The sequence below is a fragment of the Rana temporaria genome, chromosome 2, assembly GCF_905171775.1.
Source record: "Rana temporaria chromosome 2, aRanTem1.1, whole genome shotgun sequence".
In the NCBI taxonomy this organism is placed as follows: Eukaryota; Metazoa; Chordata; class Amphibia; order Anura; family Ranidae; genus Rana; species Rana temporaria.
Window position 1 is genome coordinate 103858057 of NC_053490.1, and position 15849 is coordinate 103873905.

Genomic DNA, 15849 nt, shown 5'->3' on the forward strand with positions numbered 1-15849 from the left:
AGAAAGCCGGTAACGGCAGAAACTTCTACAGAACTAGTGACGAAAAAGAAAACTTCCTTGATTTGTAGGATAAGATTGTAACTGGAACTGGAATGACAAATACAAACAAAGCTCTGACACTGACAGCATCTAAAGATCAGGCGTATACAATATATACAGGTTAGCAGATTTCATGAAAGCATAGTGTTCACCCAAGAGGAACACGAGTCAGCAGTGAGTACTATATGTTTTTAAAAAATCCTAATGTTCAGCCAGGGGAGCCGCAAATTATTAATTTTTTGCTTTGAAGCGTCACCCCAGGACAGAGCAATCCAGCAACTCCATCGCACACTCCCCACAACCTAAGTGTCTTCAGCATAGAAACCAATGCTGTGGTTACTTAACCACATCACAGCGTCACTACTCCGCTCTTCCCCAAACTCCCTCCCTTTACCATCATCCTCCCGCGGTACCGCACACAAAATCACAGAGCCGCAGTCAGAGACAGCTCCGGGGGGCAAGGGGCGGCGCAGGAAAAGGGTGATGTTTTTATTACCATGCTGCCAACCCCTCCTCTCAGTTCACCTCATCTCACCTCCTTTCCCCCCCCAACACTCTTCGCTCCAAACTCCTTCCCCATAAAAATAGCAAGGCAAATAATAAATGGCACCAAAGACTCCTGCTGGTAAAAGAGGGGACTGCGCCGGCAATTTACTTGCAGCATAAAAGTTCAGAGGTTAATAGGTAAAAGTCGGCTACTCCATGGTGCTCACTTTTACCTTTATCGTTTAACTCTTTACTAACTACATACAGTGCAGCTGCCAAATTAGGCGCGGGTTACATTTTTTTTTGGCCTATGGTAATGGAGAACAGATCTTCACATTTTTACTCCAGTTACAACTACTGCCCACTAAGGCACTACCAATAGCCAATATAGGTCAACACTAGGGTTGCCCGCTCATCCCTTTAAACCCAAACACATATGTAGTACACAGGTTCCGAGGCTAATTTAATGCAGATAAGGCACCAAGTGAGTTTAATTAGCACCTTAATCAGCCACAGAACCTGTGTACTACATATGTGTTTGGGTTTAAGCCCTGGTTCACACTGGGTACGATTTGGAACGATTTGAGATGCGATTTGACATGTCAAATCGCATCTCAAATCGGCGGCAATTGTCGGCAATGGCACTGTCCTAATCAGTGCGACGCTGCATCTGCGATTTCAAAAACTAGTTCCTGTATAACTTTTTGCGATTTCGGGCCGCGATTTACATTAAATTGCGGCCGAAATCGCGGCCGCGAAATCGCGGTAAAATCGCGCATTTTACCGCGATTTTTAATTCGCAGCAGTGTGAACCTAGGCTTTAGGGATGAGGGGGCAACCCTCACACTTAAATTTTCACTTGAAACATAGAGGTTGATTTACCAAAACTGGAGAGTGCAAAATCTGGTGCAGCTCTGCATAGAAACCAATCAGATTCCAGGTTTTATTGTCAAAGCTTAACTGAGCACGCTGAAGTTGGAAGCTGATTGGCTATCATGTACAGTGGCACCAAATTTTGCATCCAACCCAATAGTATACTTGGAGCTTTATGAGGAACTCTACTTAGGGTTCACGGCACATATTAGCTTTTTTCCCAATACTGATACCTACACTACCAGGGATATGCAATTAGTGGACCTCTAGCTGTTGCAGAACTACAAGTCCCATGAGGCATAGCAAGACTCTGACAGCAACAAGCATGACACCCAGAGGCAGAGGCATGATGGGACTTGTAGTTTTGCAACAGCTGGAGGTCCACTAATTGCAGAAGAGGGCACTATACAATCTGATTGTACAATCTGATTTAGTTTTACCGCCGACTATGTGCTACAAGGGCCTGCCTGATTTCATTCTGCGCGGAACTGGTTGTATAGGCAGAGATTGTACAATCAGATTGTATAGTGTATGGAAAGGTGTAAATTTTTCGATTTACTATTCGAACTGCCAAAAGCTAAACCTAAGTAGGCGAGGGAGTATTTAACAAACAATAGCTCACTGTACAACCTAATACAGGTAAAGTCAGTTAACAGCGGCAGAGAAAGGACTGATGTACACCTTGGCACTGCTGTCATTCGACTCTGGTGGGTAAAGTGTTAAGAAATACTTTGTTATGCAAGCTGTAGGATTGGGCAACAAGACGTGATGTGTACCAGTCCAAACAATCTTATGGTTAAAAGGATAATTAAGGTAAATACACAGGAGGAAATAAAATGTTAAAAAAAATATATAGACATATATACTTTAGATTGTAAGCTGTCATGAGAAGGGTGCTTCTAAAACCTTGTACCTTGAATTGCATTGTAATTGTACTGTCTACCTTTATTTTGTATAGTGCTGTGCAAACTGTTGACACTATATAAATTCTTCATAATAAGGTAGAAAACAGAGCAGATCGCGCGTCAAAATTACCGTAATAAATCACGAGCTTTAGAACACGCTTTGCGATAGCCACAGCGACTCGAGCAATCTGCGATTAAAACCACTAGTGACCAACTGCCAGCTTTAGAACGCGCTTCATAATAGCCAGAGCTTCATGCGCAATTTTTAGTCATGTGATCACAATGCCGGTCGCTCAGTTCTCCAAATAAGTGGCAACTTTTTTTCCTTTTATCCGTTGACCAGCTACAAGCAATTTATTGCGCATTGATGCTTCTGCATGGGTTCATAAGAGATTTTACATACATCAAAATATGTTTAAACTTGGCAATCCCTTCTACTAAAGCGTCTGATCGCCTGAGCTAAAATGGCGTGATCGCGTGAATATTTAAAAAAATATTTAAATATTAAAAATAAAAATAAATGAATATTGAAAAAAATGAAAAAAAAAATGAAAAAAAAAAAAAATTATATTTGTACAATCAAAAAAATTTGAATCTCAAAGGCCCCCCCGTCCCTCGAGTCCTGGTAACCTTTGGATTTCACCGGAATACAATCAATGGGTGACAGGGAAGATATTCGAAAAAATGGAAGTTGGCGATGATGTTATCAGTAGACGTCCTTTAATTATTGATATACAAAAAAAATCTTTCCATAAAAAAATGTATTGGAAAAGGGAAAAGTTGAAAACGAAGAGAGAGAAGAGACGAAGAAAGAGAAGAAAAGAGAAGTGTGAGCTGCAGAGAAAAGGAGACAAAGATCCAGAAGAGTAAAGTCAGCGAACGGACGGAAAGCAAAAGAGTGAGCTGACAGCCGTGACCTCTGCCCTCTGTCACACAACGTGTCAGAGTGTGCCCGGCTGGCGGTGTCACAGGGCACTGATGACCAGAGGGGCAGGAAAGAGTTGGGAGGAGAGGGACGTGCACGGGGCACCAGCCGGGTTCAATTAATGAAGGGAAAAAAAGCTCTTCTAACTTCCTGAGATGAGAAATCTTCCCTCCTCCCTGTAAAGTCCCCTAAAGGAAAACAATAGGAGTCCTTCCCCCCAGCACAGTGACTGGACGCTCACCTTGTCCAGCCGCAGCACACAGTGTCTCCTCCACACGTACCTGGCCGCCTCACCCAGCGTAGACACTCTATGTGTGTATCTGTGTGTGTGTGTGTGTGTGTGTGCTCTCGCCTCCTCTCCTACTTACACTACCAACTCATTACAATCTGCTATTCATAACCCGGGTCATGTGACTCACAAAATATAAAGCACATTTTTTTTTTCTCCTCGCAAACCACAGAATGAATTTCAGTGGAAAGCACGGAAAATGTATTCCCCCCCCCCCTCTCTCTTCTGGCTGTGCCATTCCAGGCAATGTAATTTTAGTCATTATATGACCATCCTTCTGGAGAGGCCTGCAGAACATTCCTGTGTACACAAACACATGTGTGCGAGACGTCCAAGTCCTGGTGTGTGCGCGCCGCTGTGTCCGGTGCAAATCTACAGGAAAGTGCCGCCGACTATTAAACGTTCCAAATTCAGGGATGAGCCAAAATGCGCGTTTTCATTTCCAAAAAAATTCAGCAAAAAAAATCAGGGGATTTCTGAGAAATTGCGCCCTTTTTAGCGACATGGTTGGAGTCGCTGTGGAAGGCGTTTTTTTTAGGACTCGCGCATACATATGATTTTTACGCAGGATCATGTTGGCACTAAGATCCTACATAAAATCGACTCCGTACACTGAACGTATGTAATTTTGCATGCGTACAGCGTATAAAGCAAATGTACCCTATTGGTTGATAGAACAAAAATATTACAGCGCAGACATGCAAAAATGACATTTACCTTCTGCAAGGTTATTTACTTCCGGGTATCGCGGCTCTGGCGCTGTGATTGGCCGGAGCCGCAATGACGCCGGTAACGGCACAGTCAAGTGAAGCAGCGGCACGACGTGCCATTGTTGTTTCAGTGCGCATGTGCCGATCACTTCGGCACAGGCAGACACAGGGGGATATCTCCTAAACGTGGAGGTTTAGGAGATATCCAGGGTAGCCTTAATATAAGCTTACCTGTAGCATAAAGTTAGAAAAAAGGGTTTACAACCACTTTAAGCCTGGGTTCAAACTAGTGCGATACAGACACTGCGTGTTTTCCGAACACAGAAAATCGCACCGCATTCCTGTGCACATCACATGTGGTGTCTGTGCAGTGCAATTTCAGCCTTACATGTTGTATGGCTGAAATCGTATCGCATGCACACCAAAATGGCGCAAAACCCTTTTTCCCCCGCACCTGAATCGCATCGCATGGGTGTGCACACCCATGCAATGTGATTCTGGCAATCGCACTGTGTTTTGCGTTCTGTTTCGGGGTATCATTAACCTCTTCATTCTGGTGCCTCCCAGTCCTTTAAGAGGAGATTGGGCGGGGCTTAAGAACGCGTGACAGCCGTGATTGGCTGTCACAGCGGTCACATGATCCGAAAACTCCAAGCAGCGATCGGAAGCTTTCAGTTAGGCACCGGTAACTGTGCCGGGAGCACACAGGGCACAAGTTTTTGCCACAGCTTTTTGTCCACAATTCACGCAAATATGCAGCCTCTCCGCGCCAAGGACCAGGCGCCGAGAGGCTGCATATTTTCGTGTGGCTAGCGCCAGTGTTGCCAACCGTCCGTATTTTTACGGACAGTTCGTAAAAACTGGCACTTTTTTCCCCCGTTCGTAAATGTCCATGATTGCGGAAATGTGCCAGTAAAAATAGCCGAGGTCGGTTCGGCTTGGACCTGCGCGTGGAGATTAGAGGCAGCGGGTGATTGGAGGCAGGGGGTGATGGTGGCTGCGGTGGCACCACAGAGGGGGATGGAGGCAGGGGGTGTTAGTGGCAGGGGGTGATTGAAGGCAGGGGATGATTGAAGGCAGGGGGTGTTGGTGGCAGCGCAGAGGGGGATGGTGGCACCGCAGAGGGTGGGGGATGGAGACAGGGGTTGTTGGTGGCACTGCAGAGGGGATGTAGGCAGGGGATGATGGAGGCAGGGGGTGATTGGAGGCAGGGGGCATGGGGGAGATTGGAGGCAGGGGGAGATTGGAGGCAGAGGGAGATTGGAGGCAGGGGGAGATTGGAGGCAGGGGGAGATTGGAGGCAGGGGGAGATTGGAGGCAGGGGGAGATTGGAGGCATGGGGTGTTGTGGCTAAATAATTTGCCCTTATTATATCGAAAATAACAAAAATATGATTTTTTTACCATAATATCTACCTTAAAGCGGAGTTCCACCTAAAAATGGAACTTCCGCTTAACCCACTCCTCGCCCCCTTACATGCCACATTTGGCATGTAATTTTTTTTGGGGGCGGGGGGAGTGGGGGCTTCAGGAGAAGGGGACTTCCTGTCCCACTTCCTCCTTCCGCCGAGGGGCTGGAAAGGCGATTAGCTTAATCGCCTTCTTGCAGCCCATCCCTGTAGGCGAGCGCCTGTCCAATCGGACGGTGCCGCGCCGCTCACGCATGCGCAGTGGGTGCCCGGCCGTGAAACCGAAAGCTGTCACTGCCGGGTGCCCACACTAGGAATGAAGACGCCGGCCGGCGAGGGGGGGCGAGGAGCGGAGCCCCGGCCGGCACGTCGCTGGAGCCGTGGAGCAGGTAAGTGTCTGTTTATTAAAAGCCAGCAGCTACACTTTTTGTAGCTGCTGACTTTTAATAAACTTAAAAAAAGGCTGGAACACCCCTTTAAATCACATTGCTATTTGCCTAGTGTACTTGTTTGTAGCCTAAATACTGAAATGTGCACCTAAAAATGTAATATAGTAACTTTTGTGAAATGTCAGTAAAAACGTCAGGTTTTTATTGCTGTCTGTGCCCCGTTATGGAGAGTCACCCTCTCTATTTGTCCTGTTTATAGATAGTGAAAATAAATCCCAAATTTTGGGTTGTCACCAGAACAGAAATAGAGGGGAAATCTTCCATCGGGGACACTAGTTCTCATTTTGGGGGTATTTTCTTTATTTTTCTGTTGTGGCTATGGGGCAGGAAGTGAAGGGAAATCTCCCCAGTGAGACACAGATGGGAATAAAAACTGTCAGGGTTTATACGCCTCCCTAACTCTCTTCTAAATAATAAAAAAGTTTTGCCTTAAAGCGGGGGTTCACCCTTAGAGGGCACTTTTCCCCCTTAGATTCCTGCTCGTTATTACTAGGGGAATCGGCTATTTATTTTAAAATATGTGCAGTACTTACCCGTTTACGAGACGCATCCTCTCCGTCGCTTCCGGGTATGGGCTTCGGGAATGGGCGTTCCTTCTTGATTGACAGGTTTCCGAGAGGCTTCCGACGGTCGCATCCATCGCGTCACGATTTTCCGAAAGAAGCCGAACGTCGGTGCGCAGGCGCAGTATAGAGCCGCACCGACGTTCGGCTTCTTTCGGCTACGAGTGACGCGATGGATGCGACCGTCGGAAGCCTCTCGGAAGAATGTCAATCAAGAAGGAACGCCCGCTCCCGAAGACCCATACCCGGAAGCGACGGAAGAAGATGCAGCTCGAAAACGGGTAAGTACTGCACATATTTTAATATAAATAGCCGATTCCCCTAGACCGAACGAGCAGGAAGCTAAGGGGAGATTTTTTTTTTTTTTTTAAATGGGTGAACTCCCGCTTTAAGTTCCGACTTAAAAAAATAAATAAAAAAAGGTGAAGAAAAGGCTAAAATATAAAGAATACACAATGAAATAAACTAAACTATTCTAAACATCCCCCCCCCCAAAAAAAACAAAGCACATCCATAAATAAAAATGTACAAGAAGTTTTTTTCATGCAAATTACCCATTAGCAGCTCCATGAGTGGAAATCAGTTTCCACTGCGGTGACAATTCACCAACGGCAAAATAAATTCTGCCAAAATCACCTTGCTCATCCTTATTTGCCAATTTTTTCACTCCTATAGATCTTTTTAATATGGCAATACAAAGAGAAATGAGGATGGGCGCAATGCAGCGAGGTTTAGCAGCCAATCAGATTTTGGTTTTCATTGAGCAATCAGACAACAATGTGATGAATTCACTAATGTTTACCGCATGCAACAACATGGTCACATGACTAATTTGCATAAATGACTGCATGCGGCAAATAAAGTCCAAATCACCCCCAAAAAAAAGTAAATATCTTCAAAAAAAACATGCAGTAAGTCCCATTCACAAACAGAACAGAGAGTAAAAAAACATGCAATATTTATCACCAGGGTCTTACTGGTGGTATCACATGCAATATTTGTCAGAAACACCTAAGGGTCCCCCCCCCCCCCAATAGATGGTTGCTATGGAGAGACATCACCGACCCAGCATGCACCAGTCAGTGACGTCACAAGGGGGGCAGTGCCACAAGGTGACTTCTCCAGGTGGCCCTGCCCCATAGCTATTTTAAGAAATGTCACACGGTGGGGTAGCCAGACTACAGGAGAATTTGTGGTGGTGGCGTCGTGATAGGGGTTCAATGTACCCCATATTCATTCACATAGGGGAGGTCCAGGATCTGGGTCTTCCAGATTCTGATAAGCCCCCTGCCCGCAGACCCCCACTACCACAGCTCAGGGTTGTGGGGAAGAGGCCCTTGTCCCCATCAACAAGGGGACAAGGTACTTAGGGGTGGGGTGCATGTGTCCTGGTAAGGTTCAGGAGAAGGGGTGGGCGATCGCTCATACAATGCACCCCATAGGGGGGTTTGGATATGGGGGCCCCATTGTTAAAGGGGGCTTTTAGATTCCGATATGCCCCCTGCCCACAGACCCCTTCAACCAAAAGGTGCTTTGGGGTGGGGGTAAGAGCCCAAAGCACCCCCTCCCATGTTGAGGGCATGTGGCCTGGTATGGTTCAGGAGGTGGGGCGCTCACTCATCTCCCCCCTTTCCTTACCTTCCGGGCTGCATGCTTGGATAAGGGTCTGCTATTGATTTTGTGGGGGACCCCACGCCATGTAAAAAAAAAAAATTGGCGTGTGGGTCCCCTTAAAATCCATACTAGACCCAAAGGGCCTGGTATGCATAGGGAGGGGACCCCATGCTGTTTTTTTTCATAATTCTTAATTGCCAGCATGTAGCTACCGCTCAATTGAACAAATACCGCATTTGTTATTTAATGCAAAATTCTTAGTGAATTGCACTTTCACCGATTTACCGCAATCGCTATTTTATTGCATTTTAATGACCATTATTTAACTAACTAACTGTTTTTTTAACAAGTGTTTTGTCTTCTGCCTTTTAAATGAAATTATATGTATGTGTAAAATAAAGATTTGTTTATACTTTACTAGTTTTGCCATTCATTAGACCCCACAAGGTACATGCAAAGTCCCACCCATTTTTTCGTTATACAGTACACGTTATAAAGGGTTAAGCCTCTTACACACAATAAAAATATCGGATGAAAGATTGTCGGTTCTAAAAAAAAATTGGCGCATTTTTCTCGTCGAGAAAAAAGCTCTGGAGCCTACACACAACCGTTTTTTTCACGACCAATGTAAAAAATGCCATTTTTCTCGTCATGAAAAACGGTCGTGTATATGCGGCATAATCCTTGTTTGCACTTGTGTTGCTCTCTCAAGAGCAATCTGTGTTCGGAGAGCATTTGACAGGTGGTAAGGAGTCATTGTATTGCCTCCTTATTGCCTGTTTTAACCCCCTAAATCCCAGTGCTACTGTGCTGCAACAGCTTGCATTGCGCCTGGTTGCATGAGGGGTTGCAGTGCGGCCCCAGTTACTTGGCAGTGCCTGCCGAATGCAACAAGGGCTATAATATCTGCCATGAAGCAAAGCAGTTGTGAAACAAAGAAGCTTTTCCCAATGCATGGGGGTGCCATCAAAAATAATTGGCACCCCCACTTGTCTGCTACAGAACAGCATGTTTTGCCTGCGGGTCAGTCACATGGACAGTTTTGCGAGCGTTCCTGACTTGCACAAGTGTGAACCTATGCTTAGGGAAACAGTAAGGGATGTTCTCTAATTCAGTGGGCTGAGTGAGAGAAAATCAATCAATTCCTCCAACAATACTAAACAGTTTGGATGGAGGAATCTCCACTGACAGCAATTGTATTTAGCTGCCTCTGTACCCGTGGCTGCCCGAATACACTGGCACTGTGGAACAGTGACTGCACCTGATCAGACAATGGTTATCCACCCAGCTCAGTTGATTTTTAAATCAGCCTTAGTCGATCCTGGTGGTCTAGAACCTCTTTAAATGGCAATTGTCATTTTTTCACCATTGTGTAAATTAAAAGTTATCAGCTTAAAGTAAATCTGTCATAAGAGAAATATGGAGTGCTGCTATTGCTGACATACTTCTGAAAATGCAGGTTACCTGGCTGTTATGCTTAGATGCTTGACTCAACACTGCAAGACACTGACCTGGAACAAGCATGAAAAGTGAGACAAAGTCCTGATCTGCACACTTGTTTCAAGAAGGATTTTTTTTTTTTTAACAGAAGGAATATTTATTCAAGAAAATCAGATGGTTACATGCTTATATCAGTCAAATAATACAGACAGGGCCACAAGGCTCCAAACATTGGTTACAAATAGTGCAATGAAAACCACCTACAGTAGAAAAAAATCATGGTAGCCTATCCAGATAAGAGAGGAAAGCAAAAAAGAGAAGAGGAAAAGAGGGGGGAGGGGGAGATGGAGGGGGGAGGAGAGGGGGGGCCACATCCCACTCAGCGAGCCAAATGGAGTGACCACACCACAGATTGCTGCGTGCGTCCACGGTGCCGCCCAGACATGGCATCAGTACCAAAAACCGAAGCGTGAGGGCCCACTAACCCAAACCATATACCCAGGGGGGGGTAGGGGAATCCCAGGACCACCCCAGAGGGAAAAAGGAAAAAAAAAATGGGGGGGGGAATGGGGCACGCAACTACTTCCAAGCACATTACACCGTCAGTCGCCTGGCCGCCACCCAGGCCCCCCAGACCTTGTCAAACTTCTTGGGGCAGTTACGCCCCATGTACGTTAGCTTATACATGGGGAGGGTGTCATTCACCAGTTTCCGCCAGGCAGATAAACCAGGCGGGTCAGCCACCTTCCATTGAAGTAGGATCGCCTTACGAGCATAAAAGGCTGTGTAGAAAATAAAAAGCTTCTTGTCTGTGGAGGTAGGGAGGTTATCTGTAATACCCAGCAATAGGATCAAGGGGTTCAACCCAACAGCCACGCCACCAATCGACTCAATCTCCGCCGCCACCAGCCGCCAGAACTCCTGGACCTTTGGGCAGAGCCAGACCATGTGGATAAAATTCCCCACGTCCTGGTTGCACCTAGGGCATTTATCCTCAGAGGTGTGGTAAATAGCCGCCAGCCTCTGAGGCGTATAGTAGACCCTATGAATAAATTTCAACTGAATGAAACGCTCCTTCGCCGATACCATGAGGGGAATGTACTGCTGCAATCCCTCCGACCAGTCCTCCGATGTGAGGGCCGGCAAGTCCCGCTGCCAGGCCGAAAAGGCCCGTGAGGCCCCGGCCCCCCCAGCACAGGTCAACCTAAGATAAATAGAAGAAAGTACCCTGTCCACCATACGTGAAGTAAGGAGCCTCTCCACCGAGTGGGGCTCCACCTTGATAGGGTCCGGAAACTGCGCTCGGATCGCATGCCGAAGCTGAAGAAATCTGAAGAACATCCAGGGGGGAAGTCCAAACCTAGTTTTTAACACGCCAAAAGAGAGCAAACGACCCTCCGGCATGACGTCTCTCAGGGTTTTAATGTTATATCGCGCCCACAGCTGCGGATCCGGCACAGTCCCCAGATGTGACAAGGATGGGTTGCCCCACAGAGGGACATGGGGGGAGAAAGATCCGGGCTCATTCAAGAAGGTATTTAATCCTACTGGACAACTAGCGGTTCTAAAAAAGAGGTCAGTAAAGTAGGTTTCTTTAATGTAAACATTCTTACCCGTGTGAGTTAATGAATTGGGCATCTGTGTATAGCTTGTAATTATGATAACATTTATGTACATGGGGACGGCCACATTTACTTTCTTTGTTCCCTCTGATCCTTCAATCTGCAGGTCTACAGTGCCTAGAAAAAGTGTTACAACCAAAAACATAAATATATTTTATTGGGATTTTATGTGATAGACCGATACAAAGTGGCACATAATTGTGAATTAGAAGGAAAATGGTAATGACTTTCCAAATTTTCTACAAAAATTTGAAAAGTGTGGCGTGCATTTGTATTCAGCACCTTTTACTCAGATATCCCTAACTAAAATCTAGTGGAATCAATTGCCTTCAGAAGTCACCTAATTAGTAGATAGAGTCCACCTGCGTGTAATTTAATCTCATTATAAATACAGCTGTTCTGTGAAGCCCTCAGAGGTTTGTTAGAGAGCATAAGTGAACAAACAGCATCATGAACACACCAGACAGGTCAGGAATAAAGTTGTGGAGAAGTTTAAAGCAGGGTTAGGTTATAAAAAAATATCCCAAGCTTTGAACATCTCACGGAGCACTGTTCAATCCATCATCCGAAAATAGAAAGAGTATGGCACAACTGAAAACCTACCAAGACATGGCCGTCCACCTAAACTGACAGGCTGGGCAAGGAGAGCATTAATCAGAGAAGCAGCCAAGAGGCCCATGGGAACTCTGGAGGAGCTGCAGAGATACACAGCTCAGGTGGGTGAATCTGTCCACAGGACACCTATTAGTCGTGCACTCCACAAATCTGGCCTTTATGGAAAAGTGGCAAGAAGAAAGTAATTGTTGGAAAAAAAAATCCATAAGAAGTTTAGTTTGCAGTTTACATCCGGGGGACACAGAAAACATGTGGAAGAAGGTGCTCTGGTCAGAAGAGACTAAAATCAAACTTTTAGTGGGGGAGTGGCTAGGCTTAGCATGTGAGAGATGCTGACTCCCGAAGCTCTGCTGGATATCAACTAAAGATTAGCTAATAAACCTAAGTAGGGGAGAGGAGAAAAGAGAGAGGATTCTATTATATCTGGGTGGTGGACGCGTGCATTATACAAACATGTGGAAGACGGTGCTCTGGTCAGATGTGACCACAATTTAACTTTTTGGCCTAAAAGCAAAACACTATGTGTGGTGGAAAATTAACACTGCACATCTCTCTGAACACACCATCCCCACTGTGAAACATGGTGGTGGCAGCATCATGTTATGAGGATTCTTATCTTCGACAGGGAAGTTAGTCAGAGTTGATGGAAAGATGGAACTAAAAACCTGTTAGAGTCTTCAAAAAAACTGAGACTAGGGCGGAGGTTCACATTCAAGCAGGACAACGACCCTAAACATACAACCGGAGCTACAATGGAATGGTTTAGATCAAAGCATATTCACGTGTTAGAATGGCCCAGTCAAAGTCCAGACCTAAATCCAATTGAGAATCTGTGGCAAGACTTGCTGTTCACAGATGCTGTCCATCCAATCTGACAGAGCTTGAGCTATTTTGCAAAGAAGAATGGGCAGAAATGTCACTCTCTAGATGTGCAAAGCTGGTAGAGACATCCCCAAAAAGACATGAAGATGTAATTGCAATGAAAGGTGGTTCTAAAAAGTATTAACTGAGGGGTGAGGAATACAAATGCACGCCACACTTTACAGATATTTATTTGTGAAAAATTTGGAAAACCATTTATCATTTTCCTTCCACCTCACAATTATGTGCCACTTTGTGTTGGTCTATCACATAAAATCCCAATAAAATACATTTAGGTTTTTGGTTGTAACATGACAAAATGTGGAAAATTTCAAGGGGTATGAATACTTTTTCAAGACACTGTGTTAGACAAGGTCTTCTTGATTGACTGCAATCTCCAGTGATTGGTAGCCACAGGCCATGTGATCTAGGCCTCCTAGGCCGGGGGAAACATTATTTCCTTGTACATGCAAAAGATATTTACTCACAATAATGATCTGATTAGTAACGCTGACCCTGGTCATATAGATTCCTGTGCAGCATGAATTGTAACAAAAGTCCCTAACCCCCCCCAGCAAAAAAAAAAGTTTAAATTGAATTGGTTTGGCACAGATTCTAGCAAGCCCTGTCACTGGATCTTCATATTGTGTTGAAATACCGGTACATTTTTGTCACCATTATAATCAACAGTTATATGTCCCATATACATTATTACACTAGAAAACACACCAACATGCACATACTTACAACTTTTGGGTAGCTAGTGGATATTTCCTGGGATCACGCAGGCCTACGTGGTGAACACAGCCCTGGGAAAAACATGAAAATGACAGAGATGGCTCATCCGCAGGCACGACATGTGCATTATTAAATTATTCTGTGGCTTTAGTGGTTATTATTATATTGCTACAAAGGAAACCATGCACTCAATTACGACTGCATAGGAATACAGCAGAACTATGGACAGAAGCATTCCAGTAGTATGGACATCTCTCAGATGGATGTGATAACAGACAAGATTGTGTCTATGTTTTATACAATGTAGGTCTACAATGTAATATGGCTGGTTAGCTCATACAGCTATCAAAGCTATAAGGCAATCATGGTGTGATATTTGCAGGCTGAATAGCGCGAATCGTCTTTTACTAACACAAAATCAGCTAAAGCAGCCCAAAGGGTGGCGCCATCCGAATAGAACTTCCACTTTATAGTGCCGTTGTACGTGTTGTACGTCACTGTGCTTGGCTAGAGCATCGGGTTGAAAAAAAGTTGTTTTTTCTAGACCCTTAAAAACGTCATTTTTTAGAACCTGAAAAACGGTCGTGTGTACGTGGCATGACACTTATATGAGAACAAGGAAAGTGTTCACAATCTGGACATCTATGGCTCGGCCCAACTAGTTGAGCACCTAATTTGGCCCTAATGTGGGCGCAGACTCCTATGTAGTTGACAGTTATGTACAAATAGCAAAAAAATGGACACAAATACAAACCCAAGTACAGAAGTAGAGTATGTACCCAAAGTAAAATATTACAAACACTTTATTGCTCCATAAATAAAAACATAAAATATAAAAGGTATCCTGCCCATCCCTGGGAAAGGCACTAGTTCCTGCTGGACCTTCTTATAATTGTACATACAATAATTATAATCATTAAGCAAAAAGCAGAATAGTCAATGCAGGAACACTGCTGAAGGGACTGACGCATTTCACAAATATTTATTGCTTCTTCAGGAGCGCTAATACAACAGGGAATGGAATGCAATTTGTTTGCATGATGATTATGTAACAATATAGTATGTACCGTATATACTCGAGTATAAGCCAATTTTTTCAGACCTTTTTTTAAGGCTGCGGGCGTCCATTCATTGTTTAAAAGTTGTGGTCTCCTCCTGGTCCCTTCCGTGATAGGCCTTTCTCAGCAGACACAGTTCCACCTATCACGAACGTTCTTTCATCCTCGGACTCAGTTTCCCAGCTGTGTTCAGTGTTCCGCCAATCACGAACGTCTTTTCATCCTCAGACAAGAGGATGTCCGTGATTGGCCGAACACTGAACACAGTGTCTGCTGGGAAACTGAGTCCGAGGATGAAAGAACGTTTGTGATAGGTGGAACTGTGTCTGCTGAGAAAGGCCTATCACGGAAGGGACCAGGAGGAGACTGCGACTTTTAAACAATGAATGGACGCCCGCAGCCTGTCAATTTCAGGTACACTGACTCGGGCACAGTAAGGCTGCAATGGGCAGAGTAAGGATGGGCACAGTGAGATCGGGCACAGTGAGGTTGCAATGAGCACAGTAAGGTTGCAATGGGCACAGTGAGGTTGCAATGGGAACAGTGAGGTTGGCACAGTGAGGTTGGGCACAGTGAGGTTGGCACAGTGAGGTTGCAATGGGCACAGTGAGGTTGGGCACATTGAGGTTGCAATGGGCACAATGAGGTGTGCAAATGGGCATTGTTGACCCTCTTTTTCGCTTACAGTAGCTGCTGCATTCTCACCCTAGGCTTATACTCAAGTCAATGCGTTTTCCCAGTTTTTTGTGGTAAAATAAGGTACCTCGGCTTATACTCGGGTCGGCTTATACTCAAGTATATACTGTACAATTATAATAGGGTCCAGTAGGAACTAGCGCCTTTCCCAGGGATGGGCAGGATACCGTTTATATTTTATATTGTTTTAATTTATGAATCGATAAAGTGTTTGTAATATTTAACTTTGCGTACATACTCTTCTTCTGTTCTTGGGTTTGTATTTGTGCACCTCCAAAGTTCCCTATTTCTTGCGGTTTGTTTGATTCTAGTAGTTTGGAATGGGGTGCCGATGATATCAGGTCATGCCCTACATTTGCTGTTCCTAGTTGACAGTAATGTTGTACAGTGATTTGAACAAATGCTTATTTACCGCAAGGCTAATAGAAAGGTCTTACCAATTACAGTAAGTGTCTAAAGCTGCCTATAGGCATTGGATGGCTATTGGGCATACGGACACATGGGTCAACTGGTAAGCGTGTATGCCACCAGGGTTCAAAATACAAAAGCTTTGCCAGC

General features: G+C 45.0%; 1 protein-coding gene across 2 annotated transcripts in view; it reads right to left on the bottom strand.

The window, feature by feature from the left end:
* RARG (retinoic acid receptor gamma) overlaps positions 1-3611 on the bottom strand; it is a 308995-nt gene extending 305384 nt beyond the window's left edge. The window contains exon 1 of one of the 2 annotated variants that reach the window (XM_040340679.1): positions 3470-3611. The gene's annotated coding sequence lies outside the window, so the exon portion shown is untranslated. The remainder of the gene's footprint in view (positions 1-3469) is intronic. The other variant, XM_040340680.1, reaches the window with a different exon arrangement.
* Positions 3612-15849: the final 12238 nt, after the last annotated feature.